The 14,762-nt window shown below is 41.2% G+C and overlaps 1 long non-coding RNA gene across 2 annotated transcripts in view; it reads right to left on the reverse strand.

Moving 5' to 3' along the window:
- The window catches only part of LOC142071563 (uncharacterized), a 152,531-nt gene that overhangs the window by 57,522 nt on the left and 80,247 nt on the right, over window positions 1-14,762 (reverse strand). The gene's annotated exons all lie outside the window — the stretch shown is intronic.

Genomic DNA, 14,762 nt, shown 5'->3' on the forward strand with positions numbered 1-14,762 from the left:
GAGGAAACAGGCAAGAAGGAAAGGTTTTGGAACTCTGAAGTTAAAGTCTTGCCATTTAGCTAATGCTACCAGTACTTGGGGCACAGGCCTGTAAATGGTTATTCCCACACATAGAGTTTCTCCTGTATAGTAGTAAACATTTATATTATGGTATGCCCAAAGGATTCTCTCTGGACTAGGGACCCCATTGTGCTGAGTACTGCACAGACATAGCTAAGAGTGCATTTTTGCTGCAGCTGGGAGGTGTAATTCCCTGTTGAAGTAGATGTACACACATAGCGCCGCCTCTGCTAGAACTAATGCACACGAAGTAGCCATATGGTGATGACATCAAGGTGGTGGCTCAGACTAGCTCCTTTAGTGCAATCTCATCTGAGATCCTTAGGTACTTGAGTAACTAGCCCAGAGCCACACTACTGTTTTTAGAATATGTATCTCTACTGAGCTGGGAACTACACCTCCTAGCTGCAGTGGAGATTAAGAGACAATTCCTGGCCCAAAGCTGATCAGCTGGGGAAAATTCAGTTACCATTTCCACACCTGTCTTACAGTGGTGTTACTATTTGGAGGCTGTATTACCATTTCTAATACTCTCTCCTTACCCTGTAACTACCTTCAGAATCCTGTGCACGCTAAATTTGACAAGCTCCCTTTCCAGCACAAACCTCCTGAGTTTGTTATCGACTTGTTTGAAAAAAGACCACACCCAACAAGCTATTTTCAAGCTTTTCTTCATTCAGGAAGCACTGATGTCTATGTGGTGACCTCATAAAGTTTTCATACATGACGCTGTTTCTCAGCTTCGCCACGCAAGGCGCACCACATATAATAATATTTCCATGGCAACATAAGAACAACTCTCCTGATTCTACTTTTGCAACAGCTGGCAAGCACATTGGTCTGTAGGGTAATAGATGCACAGTGTGACACCAAGCACAAGATGTGTGTGTCATGAGTCTGGCCCTGCATCACAGAAGGAAAGGGGGGTCCCCATATTTATTTGTATTTATTCATTTTTCTTAAAAAGCACCTATCCAGAGCTTTGGGTAAACATTAAAATACACATAATCAGAGCATAAAATTTCCACAAGACCAATCAGAACTGAATAAGCATCCAAACATGTGGGATGCTCACTGAGGGTCTGATCCAAAGCCGATCGAAATTAATGGGAAAAGTCTCACTGGTTTTTAATGGGCTTTGGATCAGGGCCCAAGGTACTCATCTAAAAAAGCACTAAAAAGCCTGTGCTTAACTTTAAGCATATGGGTGGTCCTATTTCAATCAGGGGCTATTCAAATGCATAAAGATTAGTATATGCTTAAGTTATTTATTGGATCTGGGCCTTAAAGCTCAAAAACCTTTCAAAAGTAACAGTGCCCTTCTAGAATTCCTTTCATATGAGTGTGACAACACACATTACAGGCCCTTGTTTAACATTCCTGACTTGTTTAATATCTAGAAGAGGAAGTAAATTGCATGTTAGGGAAATTAACAGCTTATACTAATTTGAGAGAAGCTACAATCATCAGCAAATAATACAACGTATGTGAAAATTACACACTAGGACTCAATATAGAAAAATGGGGGCTACTATGTCTGGGGCAAAATAATCCAAAAAAAAAGACATTCAGTGAGAGGGAGAAACCTTTGAACCAGTGTTGGGAGTGATACAGGACAGTAACTGGACAAGACTTGGGGCAGGTGGTGGGAGGGGAGGGAGGAAACAGTGAAGTTTTGAGCTGCAAGTGCAGAAGTATCTCATCACAGCACACTGAGGTAATAATCTCTCCGCCAATGCATTTCCTCAGTTGCATTAGTGGAAGGTGGCATAACCCAGGTTGTGGGTCCATTGCAGCAGTACCTGGAGTGGGGATGTACCCAAACAAGCCACCTATAAAATTCCATTTTGCCTAAAAAGTGGCCACGGGAAACTGTGAAACATGCTGATTCAGCACGTCTCACAGGAAGCTTCATCTCATGGAGTGCAAAGCAGATTTCAAAGATGTGCTCTTTACGTGGAAGCCACAGGATGAATCCCCACCCCTTCCACAGCAGCCACTGTTCTCCCACATGACAAAGATTGCCAATAAGAGGTTCAAACAGAGGCACAGAGAGATTAAGTGACTTGCTCAAGGTCACACATTAGCAATCAGATAGTTATGAACAAAGGGCTGATTTCCAGACTCCCAATCCTGTGCTTTAGCCATTAGACAATGCTCCTTCCCAGATCTCACAATAACCCTAATCTGTTTTTTATGTGTCTAATATTTTAACTGCAGATTGAAAATGTAACACAAGTATAAAGTAGTTACATAATATTACTGTAATTCCTGTAAACCAACACAGGAAGCAACTCCTCACAGAACCAATAAAACTGCCCTGGGATCATAGTGTTCTCTCAGTTTCCAATCCTACAGCACCCTTATCCCAATTACATTGTTTATCTTACATAGGAGGATCCACATTGTTGCTATACCTTGGTATTAATCTCACTTAGCATATTTCCAGCTGGCTTTGAAGAGCATAGACTTTACAGCCCACATTTAACTTATGTCTCCATGAGCACTGAATACCTAGCTCTGACTCAATGCCATCTCTAGTTATGGGTCAATGCTTCCAGAAAAGCAGCCAATGAGCAAGTATCTTGGCAGTTCCCCCTTAATCTTTCTAGCTAGGCTAACAAACATATTGAACCAGCCAGGTCACAAGGAAATATCACTAGACCCCCATCTAGTGTTTATGCATTTTCAGTTGACTTGTAGGAATGAAAAATAATACTTGCATACACTGCCAAAATGCAATGCCATGTCTTCCCTATCCTTTTTATATTTGTAACTGTAGTGTGAAATGTTCCATGGGCTCATTTTTGTATAACTTGAGAAAGTAATTCACAGTTCAGCTCTGCCATAGAAGTCCATGCTATTATAAGAGCTTATTCTCAAGCTCTTCTCCCACCCTAAATGAGGCAAACAGCACTATAATAACACAATTTCAATCAAGAGCGAGCGGCATGTTTAGATCCAGCATCACACAGCAGTCAGGTCTGTTGCATGTGTTCCCTTAATAGACGTTGATTCTATCTCATTTTTTCTGGTTTGGTTCTGTAATTTTGATTTCCTGCCGAGAATGAAAATGTTTAATTTTTCCTTAGAAAACAAAACAAAAATAAAAAAGGAATGAGGTAAAGGCTTTATGACTTGCATTGACTAAATAATTGCAGCTTTAAATAACCATAAATGAAAGAACAAGTTTAGCTGCAGGCTGGACCATAAAAGGCTGTTCCATTTTCTAATGGTAATCTGATTTATGTAATCTGATTGAAGTATATCCTTAAAAAAAACACCCAAAAAAGCAAACATACTGAAATTAGGAGCACCACTCAATGTGGTGCCCTCTAATCATGCTGGAAAACTAGCATGAACTGACAGATCAAGGGAGATCTATTACACTTTTGACGATCTAATGAGCTTAGTTTTAGAGGGTAGATAAATATAGGCTAGCATGCAAAGGAAGTAGCTCTGCAGCCAGGGATTAAGTGATAACTCTGGGGGGAAAATCACCATAATTTGTAGGAGCCAAGGGGACTTTATTAAAGCATACCTACAGCTGCTTGTGTTCCTTGCTTGTGGGACACTGGGATATACCTTGCCTGATTCTCCACATCTCCTTCAACAGATGTTTTCAGCACTTACAGCTAAGGACAAACAATCTCTGGGATTTCTAAATAACTTACATCTCTGCTCACATTTCTTCTGACTCCTTTTTCCCCTGACTATGCAAGATGGACACCTGAAGGCAAGTGAAAATGAGGCTGCCCGAAAACAACATGGTGAAGAGCTGTGGAAGCCGAGCTGAAAAACTTGGGGCACAGCTGAGGAATCATTGAAAGATTTGCCAGAAACAGACAGGAATGGAGGAGCTTCATCACTGTGCTAAATGCCAGAGGCATAATGGGAACATGATGATGATGATGATGCTCTTCCTAGTTTTCCTTTCTGCTCATCTCTTTTGTTTCCTTCCCACACTCATTTTTCCGCCCTTTCTTTCCTGCCACGCCCTACTTTTGTGACGCTTCTTCCTCTGTGTGTGTTTGACAGAAAACTGCAGGGTATGTTGCTAGTAATGGTTATGCATAGGTGTTGGAACTAGAGGTGCTGGGGGTGCTGTCACACCCCCTGGCTTGAAGTGGTTTCCATCATATACAGGGTTTACAGTTTGATTCAATGGCTCTCAGCACCCCCACTGTACACATTGTTCCAGTGCCCCTGTGGTTATGTGTTCATTTTCATGCAGTCAGTGGCTCATGTGTACCTATATATCGTACTTATAAAACCACTGACTGCATGAGGGCCCAACCATCAACCTGTGTATCATGCATATTTTGGGCTAAATTGTGCCTAGCCCTGCACAGAAAAGTGTGAAAGGAAAAGACACCAGAAGTCTTCACTTTCTTCACCCCTGCATAGAAACTATTCACCATATTTATCCTTAAACTCTGTAAGCATAAGAAGGATTGTACCTCACCAGTACTAGCCTTCCCAAAGGAGACTGGGAGGAGCATCCATCCTCTCTTGCACCAGCCAGTAGAGAATAACCAATGCTGCATTCTTTCAAAGGTCTAAGTTCTGAGTTGGACACAATGTATTCTGGTTTCAGAGTAGTAGCCGTGTTAGTCTGTATCTGCAAAAAGAAAAGGAGTACTTGTGGCACCTTAGAGCCTAACCAATTTATTTGAGCATAAGCTTTCGTGAGCTACAGCTCACTTCATCGGATGCATTCAGTGGAAAATACAGTGGGGAGATTTATATACACAGAGAACATGAAACAGTAGGTGTTACCATACACACTGTAATGAGAGTGATCAGGTAAGGTGAGCTATTACCAGCAAGAGAGCGGGGGGGGGGGAGGAGGAGGGGACCTTTTGTAGTGATAATCAAGGTGGGCCATTTCCAGCAGTTGACAAGAACATCTGAGGAACAGCGGGGCGGGGGGGGAGGGGGAGAGGAGGGAGGAATAAACATGGGGAAATAGTTTTACTTTGTGTAATAACCCATCCACTCCAGTCCCAGTATTCTGGAGCATTTACATCAGCCAGTGGCTTAAAGTCACTATCAGGCCTTTTATGTTTGTATATATAATATCGTTGGTCAATTTTTCAATCAAATTTTTATTAATTAAAAAATTTTTTTTTTCAAAATGAAATGTTTGCAAAAAATTATTTACACCCCTCCCCCACACATACACACATTTTTAGTTTCTTCAGAAAATTAAAAATGTATCAATCTAATGTCTTCAAGTATAATACTAGGTTCAGAGCTGGCCCATTTCTGCTCCCACAGTGGTGGAAATCTGTAAGTGTGCTATTCCACACTTACACCACTATAGCTGACAACAGAATTTGGTCCTTTGTGTTTAACATAGATGTTAGCTCCTTGGGGCGTGGCTCCATTATTGCCAACTTTTGTGATCTTATTGCCAGTCTGATAATAGCTGGTTTTTTCTTTTTTTAAAGCCTCAGCTTCTGGGGTCATGCAATTATGTGAGAATCTCATCTTTCATTTAAAAGAAAACAATGAGTTTCAAAACCTTGTGATTGCAAAGAAAAAGTTGAAAGCATGAATCTGAAAGACTCAAAATCCAGAAAGCAATTAAAAAAACCTTTTAAAATCTCATGATTTTAAAATTATCTCATTTTTGAATGTCTGAGATTGGCAATACTGGATTCTGTTTTCTTCTGTGTTTTCTACAGCATTACACTTGTACTGGGTAGTAGTAACAAACCAATAATAAAATAATAATGCAATGTATAGTTATAGCACAATTATCAGACTCGCAGTATAATGTATATCGGGGTAGGTTTATAACAGAGGTCTTCCTAAAGCAGGTGCCTGAGTTGGTGGTCTCAGTCCATTTGCAAATAATGATCAGGGGCTTACCTCACAAAAATTACTGTCTTCTTAGACAAGAAAGTCCAGACTGAATAATAGCAGTAAAGAGAACAAACTCCCCTCTTGAGCTTTAAAGTGATCCTTCCGAGTTAGATTTGAAACATAATGGCATGTGACTGTAGGTGAAACTTGCACTGCTCTTGTACATATTCTGTTGGATTAATAGAGGATGGCAGTTTCTAGGGTTGTCAAGTCAACACCTTTCTTGAACTCTAAATTCTTTTTCAGAACAGTGGAATGTACTGTGTAGAGAGATTGTTTTCAGATTTTGTTTTTCTTCCCCAGAACATAACATTCAGAAGATTAGATTCTAGGACCAATACATTATTGGTTTTGAGATGGATTTAATTTTTGAAGCTATCCCTTATTTCTATAATGGACCTACTGGGAAAGTTCAGATATTCAGATAACTGTATATTCCAGTTCTGGCTCATCTCTACTTTTGCTTTTCTGACAACTAAAAGTATATTTTAAGTAAAGAAACCACGATGAAAACCAGTGTTTTCAGAAACACTTAAAATCTCTAAATGTGACAAGACCAGTTTATATAGCAGCAAATGCTGCATTAAGGTATTTGGTGGGTTTGAATCACTACTGAATTACTTCAGTTATATGCTCATGTAACTCTTCTGATTTTAGTTTTGTTTCAGACTGGCATAAAACTGGAGTAAGACAGTGGTGAATCAGGCCCAGTGGTTTTGGTTTGTTTGCAGGTATGAAATCCTTAGGAGTTACAGGATGAATCCCTGCTGCGTTTATGAAGAGAAAATAGTTTTCATGCACTATTCAACATAATATTCTTCCACTAAACAAAGGTTGTCTCTGTCACCAGAGTCTCTGATATGCTAAGCTTCTAGAGAAGCAGGAAGAGCTGGCTCCAGTGAATGCCCCTTCCTTCCTCAAAAAAATACCTCATTTGTAGTCAAAGATTTATTTTCCCTGACAGACAAGAAACAAAAACAAACAAACAAAAAAAGGCTAACATTGTGCCAAAGGAGGAATGTGAGTAATAGTAATTGCATTATTGGCTCATTAGGTGTCCGTGAACAGAAAGCAATAGAGGCTATAATTTCAAAACAGGATAGCAAGACAGTTGAAACAACAAGGAAAAAGAAGTACGCAGAAATATGATCTCTCTCTCTCTGGGGAAAATTTAGCAGAGAGCTACTCAGTACAGAGCTTATGGCTCAATGCATCAAAAGGGGTGAATGACTCTTACTAGATTTATCATCCTGCATTGTTTTCAGGTTATGTGGTTTGACTGTTTCTAGAGAAGTCAGCAAGATTCCACCACTCTGTAAAGAAACCAGAAATCAGATGAGCTTTCGCAGGCTCTTTGGTTAACCATGAAGGTGCTATTCCAGCAATCAGAGAGCATTCCTCCAACACAGCAGAGGGAGACTGCACTTTTGACATCATGTTTGTTTGTTTTTTCCACAGAGGCACTAAGCAACATTATGGAGGCAAAGAAACCCTTTGGCTAAACTCTGACTCTTTCATTTATATTGACAATACAGCTACAACGAAAATGTTAATGCAACTTTGGCCACCCTAGATTTAATCACTTAGGCCCAGATACTTAAAGTATTTAAGCACCTAACTCCCCCTGAAATACTTTTGAGGATCTGGGCTCCAGTGTTTGTATGGGGCTTTGTGGCGCCTCGGGCAGACATCCATCACATTTGGTGATCAGCAGGAAAGATCTGGAAGCAAAATCTGAGTTTCTTCTGGGATGGCTGCATGGGGGAAGGCCTCCTCTTTTCTCTAACTTTGAGGTGGCTTTCTTTAATTTGGAGTCCATAAAAGTACCCCAGGCTATCATCTGCCCCCACTTCTGCATAGAACTATGGTGGCCTAGATTGCCACCTGTATCACAGTAGTCCTTGCTTTGATTAATCCTTCACTTACAGAATTCACTTACAATAAATACGCATCCTTAGGTTCTATAGCCTTCAAAAGCAAACGTGTAACATTCACATGATAGGTTTCAGAGTAGCAGCCGTGTTAGTCTGTATTCGCAAAAAGAAAAGGAGTACTTGTGGCACCTTAGAGACTAACCAATTTATTTGAGCATAAGCTTTTGTGAGCTACAGTTCACATCCAATGAAGTGAGCTGTAGCTCACAAAAGCTTATACTCAAATAAATTGGTTAGTCTCTAAGGTGCCACAAGTACTCCTTTTCTATTCACATGATAGTTCACCTTCAGCAGATGTGTTTTCAAAGGAAAGCCCTGAGAGAATCAGCAGAGCAATTCTAACCTCCAACACAGGAAGACTGGGGGAAAAGTATGGTGGATTTTTAAAGCAAACAGCCAACCCTCAAAACTGACTTCAGTGGAGTTAAGCTGATTTACACCAGCTGGCCCTCTGCATAGGGCTGAATTTCACCCTCAGTTTATGTTTCATTGGTATTCTAAGCATAAGAGCCTCTCTGTAGCATTATAATAAATCCTTTTTATTGAAATCTAGGACATTCCAAACTTCTTAAAAGCTCCCACATTTGCTCAAAACTCAAGAAGATTCCAACTAAGAAATATCCAGGACTCTCACCTTTCACTGACTCATTTTTCTGTTAGATGCCAACTGTCAGTCAGACTGACATACAGGACTAGGGAACAAGGTTCCCTACCAGCACACATGAGGAAATAGCCATTGACTCTTTTGTACCATTTCTGTGGATAAATAGAAGACTTCAGTCTTCAGGGCTGTCAGTCAGTGACTTTCTGAAACACTCCACAGACAACCTGCAGGCCAAAGTAATGCTTCAGCACTTAGGGGGATTCATATTCAGATCTAAATTCTCACTAACACAGACTGTGAATGTGTTTCAATATAGGGGTTTGGTTCAGCTTGTCACAGAGATAGGAGTCAGCTGCGAAACGCAGATCCAGGTCTGGATTCAGATTCCAAACCCTCCAAAGTTCAGTTGTTTCTGACCTGTCTCTAGTATTTATAGTGTGCGCGTGCACGCACACACACACACACAACTTGTTGCATAGTCAAGCACCAAAAGTTAAGACATTCCAGCATTAAGGCTGTTGGTACAATATTAATTCAGCCCTCTAGTGCACACATGTATTATGGTGCAGTCTTCAATTACATGCTGACATACCATTTTTTTCCACAGGAGGAAGCCTGCTTCATTCAGTGCATGGGATGGATGGTGTTCACTTAATGAGCAACTATTAAAGATTTCATTTTACCCGCACTGTCCAACGTGTGGTCCCAGGCCTTATCAAATATGCACTCTTCAATCCCTGCACTGATGACGGAATTATTACTGTCCTGTTGGGCTTTTCTATGGGAGGCATCACTATAGCACTTGGGTGCTTTACTACAATTAATAAATTTAATTTTACAACACCCCTATACAGCTGGGAACTGAGGCGCAGAGAGGTTAAGGTAAAATGTATCCACTAATTTTTGGTGCCCGATTTGAGATGCCTAGTACCTGATTTTTCACAATCCTTACCATTTATGGCACTTTATCTGCTCAAAGCACAGCTCTTGTGAGTATTCAGGGTCCCAGGTCAGACATCCAGGAAATGATGAACATACAGTTAGTGACCAGGTGTGAAAAGTGTGGCTTAAGTGACTTGCCCAGCACCACTCAGGAACTGTGTGGCAAAGGCAGGGATAGAAGGGACTGTGCTCACTCTTCTGCCTGTTCACCCCAAAGTTTGACCCCTTCTTAGCCATGCCCTGCAACCTGTCCTTATCCCAGTTCTGCCTCTTCCCCATCCTTGGCTCCTCATCCCAGTACTGTTCTCAGCTAATCAGTCTCAGACTCTATTCCTCAGGCTTCTCATCCCCATCTTCTTGACCAGCAAGTTCTAACCTCACCCATCTGGTCTTCCTGTCCCAGTCTCCACCCACCCTAATTCCCAGTCCCAGTTTCCCTTGCTCCTTCTGCTAGCCCCCAATCCCAGTCTCTTCATTCTAGGCTCCTTGTTGTAATCTACTCCCACCCTCGCCCTCAGCAGGCCCAGATTGTGTGCCCTCTGCATTAAAAAAACCAGGCAGCTTCTTCTTCCACGCTGCCTTGGCCCAGTAGGGAGGTCATTGAAAGCACAGGAGAGAGAGGCTCCCTGCTGTTAGTTCAGGTGCCAACAGGGCCGGCTCCAGGCACCAGTGTTCCAAGCAGGTGCTTGGGGCGGCAGTTAGAAAGGGGCGGCAGTTCCTTCGCCCGTGGCGGCAATTCGGCAGCAGCTTCTCTGTTCCGCCCGGCACAGCAGCGATTCAGCGGCAGCTTCTTCCCTTTGCCGGCTGCGGCAGCAGGCTTTTTCACTGCTTGGGGCGGCAAAAACTGTAGAGCCGGCCCTGGGGCCCAAGACCCAGATCTGGCATACCCCACAACATGTTCAGTATGGACAGAATCATCACAGAATTTAACTGCTAAAATCTAAGACGTCTCTCGTGCAATTTTTCAAAGGCTTATAACCTGGCCAAATTTGGGTGGATTTTCATGAGGATAGCAGAAGGCACATCCCTGACATAGAGGCCACGCCCTTGCCAAATTTCAGGTCCATGCTCCAAAGCTTAGAGTAGAGCTTTTCAACATGGCCAAAAGAATGTATTTTTTTGTAGCCACTCTTAGAAGAGACTGGATGGTTTTGGCTGAAATTATATATATCAGCTCGAAGCAGACATCCAGTATGGAAAATTTCAGCCCAAATGGTTAAAGTTTGGCAAAGCTTTAAGCAGCTGAAATGGGAAATGCCAGGCAACTTTAATAATAGGCAGGGCTACCAGCATCTTCTATAATAAATATTCATTCCTCATTCATTATTTTATATGCAATTATAAAACACCCCCACCCCCCACCACTTTTCAAACTCAGTCTTTTTACTACAGTAATGATATCGTGGAGCATATAACGAGAACTTTCCAGTCCTTTTACCTTGGTAGAAGCCCATCAGGCTCAGACAGATCTACAAGAAAATTTCTTAGGAGAGCTAAGGATATGCAGGGCCCTCAAGATTACTTCATGCACTGACGGATTAAGCATTAATAATTTATTTACTTTGTTTATTTATTTGTAATGTAGTAGCACCCAGGAGCCCCAGGCATCAATGCCCCACTGTGCGTTGATCTGTATATCCAAATTTTGGCTGGAAGGAGTCCAAGGCCCAAAAGAGTTTAGACCTACAGCTCCATTCATGTGTATTGAAAGGGCACAACTGGAGAAAAGTTGGTCCAGATAGTGGGGATTTAGATAGGAATGTGATCTTATAATGGAAGTATCGGGCAACCTTAATAGCAGTGCTACCAGCCCCACCTATAATATATACAAATCCAACTCCAAAGGGTTAAGAGCTTGATTTTTTTCAGCAGTGCTAAACATCTTCAGCTCTCATTTGATTTCATTTCAAGTTGTGAGTGCATAGACTTCTGAAAAATCAGGTCCTAAGACTGCGGCCCTCCCAGCTTTGCTGATGCTGTGGATACAGAGCTCAGCTATGAATGGTTAGCACTGTTATGCTTGCAGGCTTCAGCCAGGAATGCTACATGTGAGGACAAGGGGAACGGGAACAGAAAGTCCTTAACAGGTACTAAAACTTAATGAGCTTCCAGTGCATTTGGCAAGTTGGCAAATACAAAGTCAGACCAATGAACAAATAGCTGTAGAAAGTTTCCAAAGCAGAAAGTTTATAAGACAATTATTTACATTGTCTGGATGGCTTTAATTACAGGACAATTCAGACTGGCTGCTTAAGCATTCCCCAGGGGTAAATTAATCAGTCACCCTGCCAACTTGCATATTTTCCATTGCTGCACTGAGGCAAATCAGCTGTGGCTATCATGAGACTGACATGACAAGCTCCATCTTTTGTCAATTGTAGAGACTGCCAGTTATGTCTTTAATTTCATCCTGACCATCTCTCGTAAATTAATGGAAGTTCCATTCCATTCCTAGGCACAATAGTTAATAAAACTCTTTCCAGATTACAGGGATATCCTCCTCATTCCATGTTGTAAGAGAGCTACAGTAGAGATACCAAAAGGAGACTATAATCACCAGTATTTATGAAACCTGCAATTATATTACCTGTGTACCAAATCAATGGAATCCAGAGTCCGCTTTCTCAGCCTACTCTTAATATAATAATTACTTATTACACTTGGTTGTATTTTTTCCATGTTGTAATTAAACTGTACTATCTAGTTGTTAACTGATTTACAATGGGACAGATTCATCCTCAGTGTAAATCCACTGAAGTCAGTAGGGTTACACCAGGGATAAATGTGGCCTAGACCATTTTAAATCACTCTCTCTTTTTAGTTTTTCAGCATGATGGTCAGCTAGTATAACTCAACATGGCTCCTTTGGCTTCAACCAATGAACACAGATTTCAGTGGAGCCATAGAGAATTAAACCAGTTGAAAATCTGGCCCTTTTTATATAACTATCACAAACCCTTGTATGACTAGTCAAATTAATAAATAAATGTATTAAATAATAATCTCTGGTTCTGAACACTTCTCAGAATGGAGCACAGTTAGCCTCACACTCCTGCTGCAGTTGCGATGCAGCAACACAGAATGCTGTCCTAGGGAGAGAGACTGCCAACCAGAGGGCAGCTTGCGTTGGGGGTGGGGGCTCTGAATCCACCCAAAGGGGCAGTTGGAAAAAGCTGTTAGACAAGAAGAGGCTAGATGCTGAGCTAATGGATGAACTAGAGCTTTGGTAGGTGGTGAGGGGATAAGCTAGAAGAAGAACAGGAGAATAAAAGCAGGGGACTGGGAAGTGAGAAGGAGGAAAGAAGGAAAATTGGAAAGGAGAAGCAGAAAAGAAGAACAGGCATGGGTATATGAGCAGGCACTCCAAGAAGGAAAATAGCGGGAAATTAAACCTACAGGCATACCGGAGAGAGAGCAAGGGAAAAGAAAACTGAAAGGAAATAGGTGAAAAAGGGAATTGTTCAAAAAGTGGTGTGAGATGAAAACAGATCCCAAAAACAGTAACGGAGATGTCCACCCACAAAGGACCTACAGAGTGTGAACAGAGAGAATGACTCTTTGAAATCTATTGATGGAATACAGTTCAAAAGTGCCTAATGGACAAGTGAGGGCTTAGCAGGTGAAGAAACCCCACTTGTGGATAAACTCAGTGCAAAGAGGTACAGCCACAAGAACACCCAATCTAAGGAGCACTTCAAGCCGAAGAGAAGTAAAGAACAGGACAGCAAGAGTGGAGCTGGATTTATAGCCAAAGAGACAAAAAATTGATTCTTCTCTGAAGCAATACAGTATATTGTAAAGTAATCTCTTTTGTTCTTGTTAATAACACTGCATTTGGTAGTAAATGCACAGCATGTACAAGCTCACAAATGTTAATGAGTTGGTAACCTATAGTTTATTATTATAAGTAGTAAGTCTTTGGTAATGTTCTATCTATGCTCCTGGTACAATTCTGGGGTTTCCCTTCTAAAGTTCTAAACAATTAAAAGTATCCCTTTTGTCTTGGTTTGCCTCTGCCTCTTCCTTACAGTTACCATAGCCTAGCCTAGCTGGGTCACCACCGGCCTAAAATATAATTTTTTTTAGGGTGGGTTTACGACAAGCTGCATTTTCAAACTGCTTAAAATAATTTCTAAAGTAGAAAGAAAAACTGATGGAAAATGTGAATAAAGCTAATCCCTAGTGTAGTGAGCAGTGAGTGCTTTAGCTAAGAAAAGGTGATAATGGTGCATAAATCACAGTAAACTGAAAATGTGATAGACATTTTAGAAAGCAAATGACATTCTTTCAAAAGGTCTACAAGTTAGTACTTTAGCAAAATGAAAGATTAAATTATTATTTGCCTTATTCAAGTGCCATCTAGTCTAGCTAGATAATTCAACCCCATATCTATGTATACTTGTGTTATGAACTGAAATACCAGCTAATTATCAGACAAACCAGATTTTTTTTTTCTAGTTTTAGGTTAAGGTTGCTATTTAACATTGAAGTTGAAATATATGTGTGCTGAGAAATAAGAAAACAGTAAGCATTTAAAAGTGTGCAAAGGAACAGTTAAGGAAAGGCAGATACATTGTCAAATATCCTTATGGTAACTACAATATCCTAAAATCATGGACATGTAAAATATTGCATGAAAAGTTTGTGTATGTTAATTTTATTTTATTTTAAAACCTAAAATTTGAAAATGTGAGCTTCCTTCTCTGATCAGCTCTTTTTCTTTGTGTGGAATTTAGGTAAACTTGAGATCAGTGGGTTCCATCTCTTCTCTTCTAGGGCAGATTATATGCTTTGTGTTGTGCAGATCAGACTACATAATCATAATGGTCCCTTCTGGCCTTAAAAATCTATGAATCTCTCTTAGCTGAGTTCTGTAGTGGAGCTTTCAGACAGAAAGAGACACAGGGCCAGATTCTCTGTGGCAGATGAGCTCCACGAAGATCTCCACCAAAAAGAGGAAGAAGGGGTCATCAGGCAGCTGGTTACAGCTCCCTGATCCTGATGGTCAGTAGCCAGCTGTGGCAAGTTACAGAAATTCAGGGGCTGCTCTTATCACTCATACCACTAGCACAGAGTCTATAGTGGACCCTTGGCCAGCAGAGGCTAGTTACAGTAGAACTGTGCTCTGCCAAACCCCTTACATGCTTCGTCTCTCTCCTGGCATATTATTTACTCCAGAGAAAGGGGTGGAAGGAGCCACCACTGCCAGCTTTGTGCACCACAGGCTGCTGGCCACTTATGACCCCATTCTGGTTCCAGTGTATTATCTTGAGTGACACAAAGAGGCCAGATCTCTGCCTGCTTGATACATCACATACTACTAATGAATGAGTTACAATCAAGTTCAAAAA

The sequence above is a fragment of the Caretta caretta genome, chromosome 3 (assembly GCF_965140235.1).
Source record: "Caretta caretta isolate rCarCar2 chromosome 3, rCarCar1.hap1, whole genome shotgun sequence".
Lineage (NCBI taxonomy): Eukaryota > Metazoa > Chordata > Testudines > Cheloniidae > Caretta > Caretta caretta.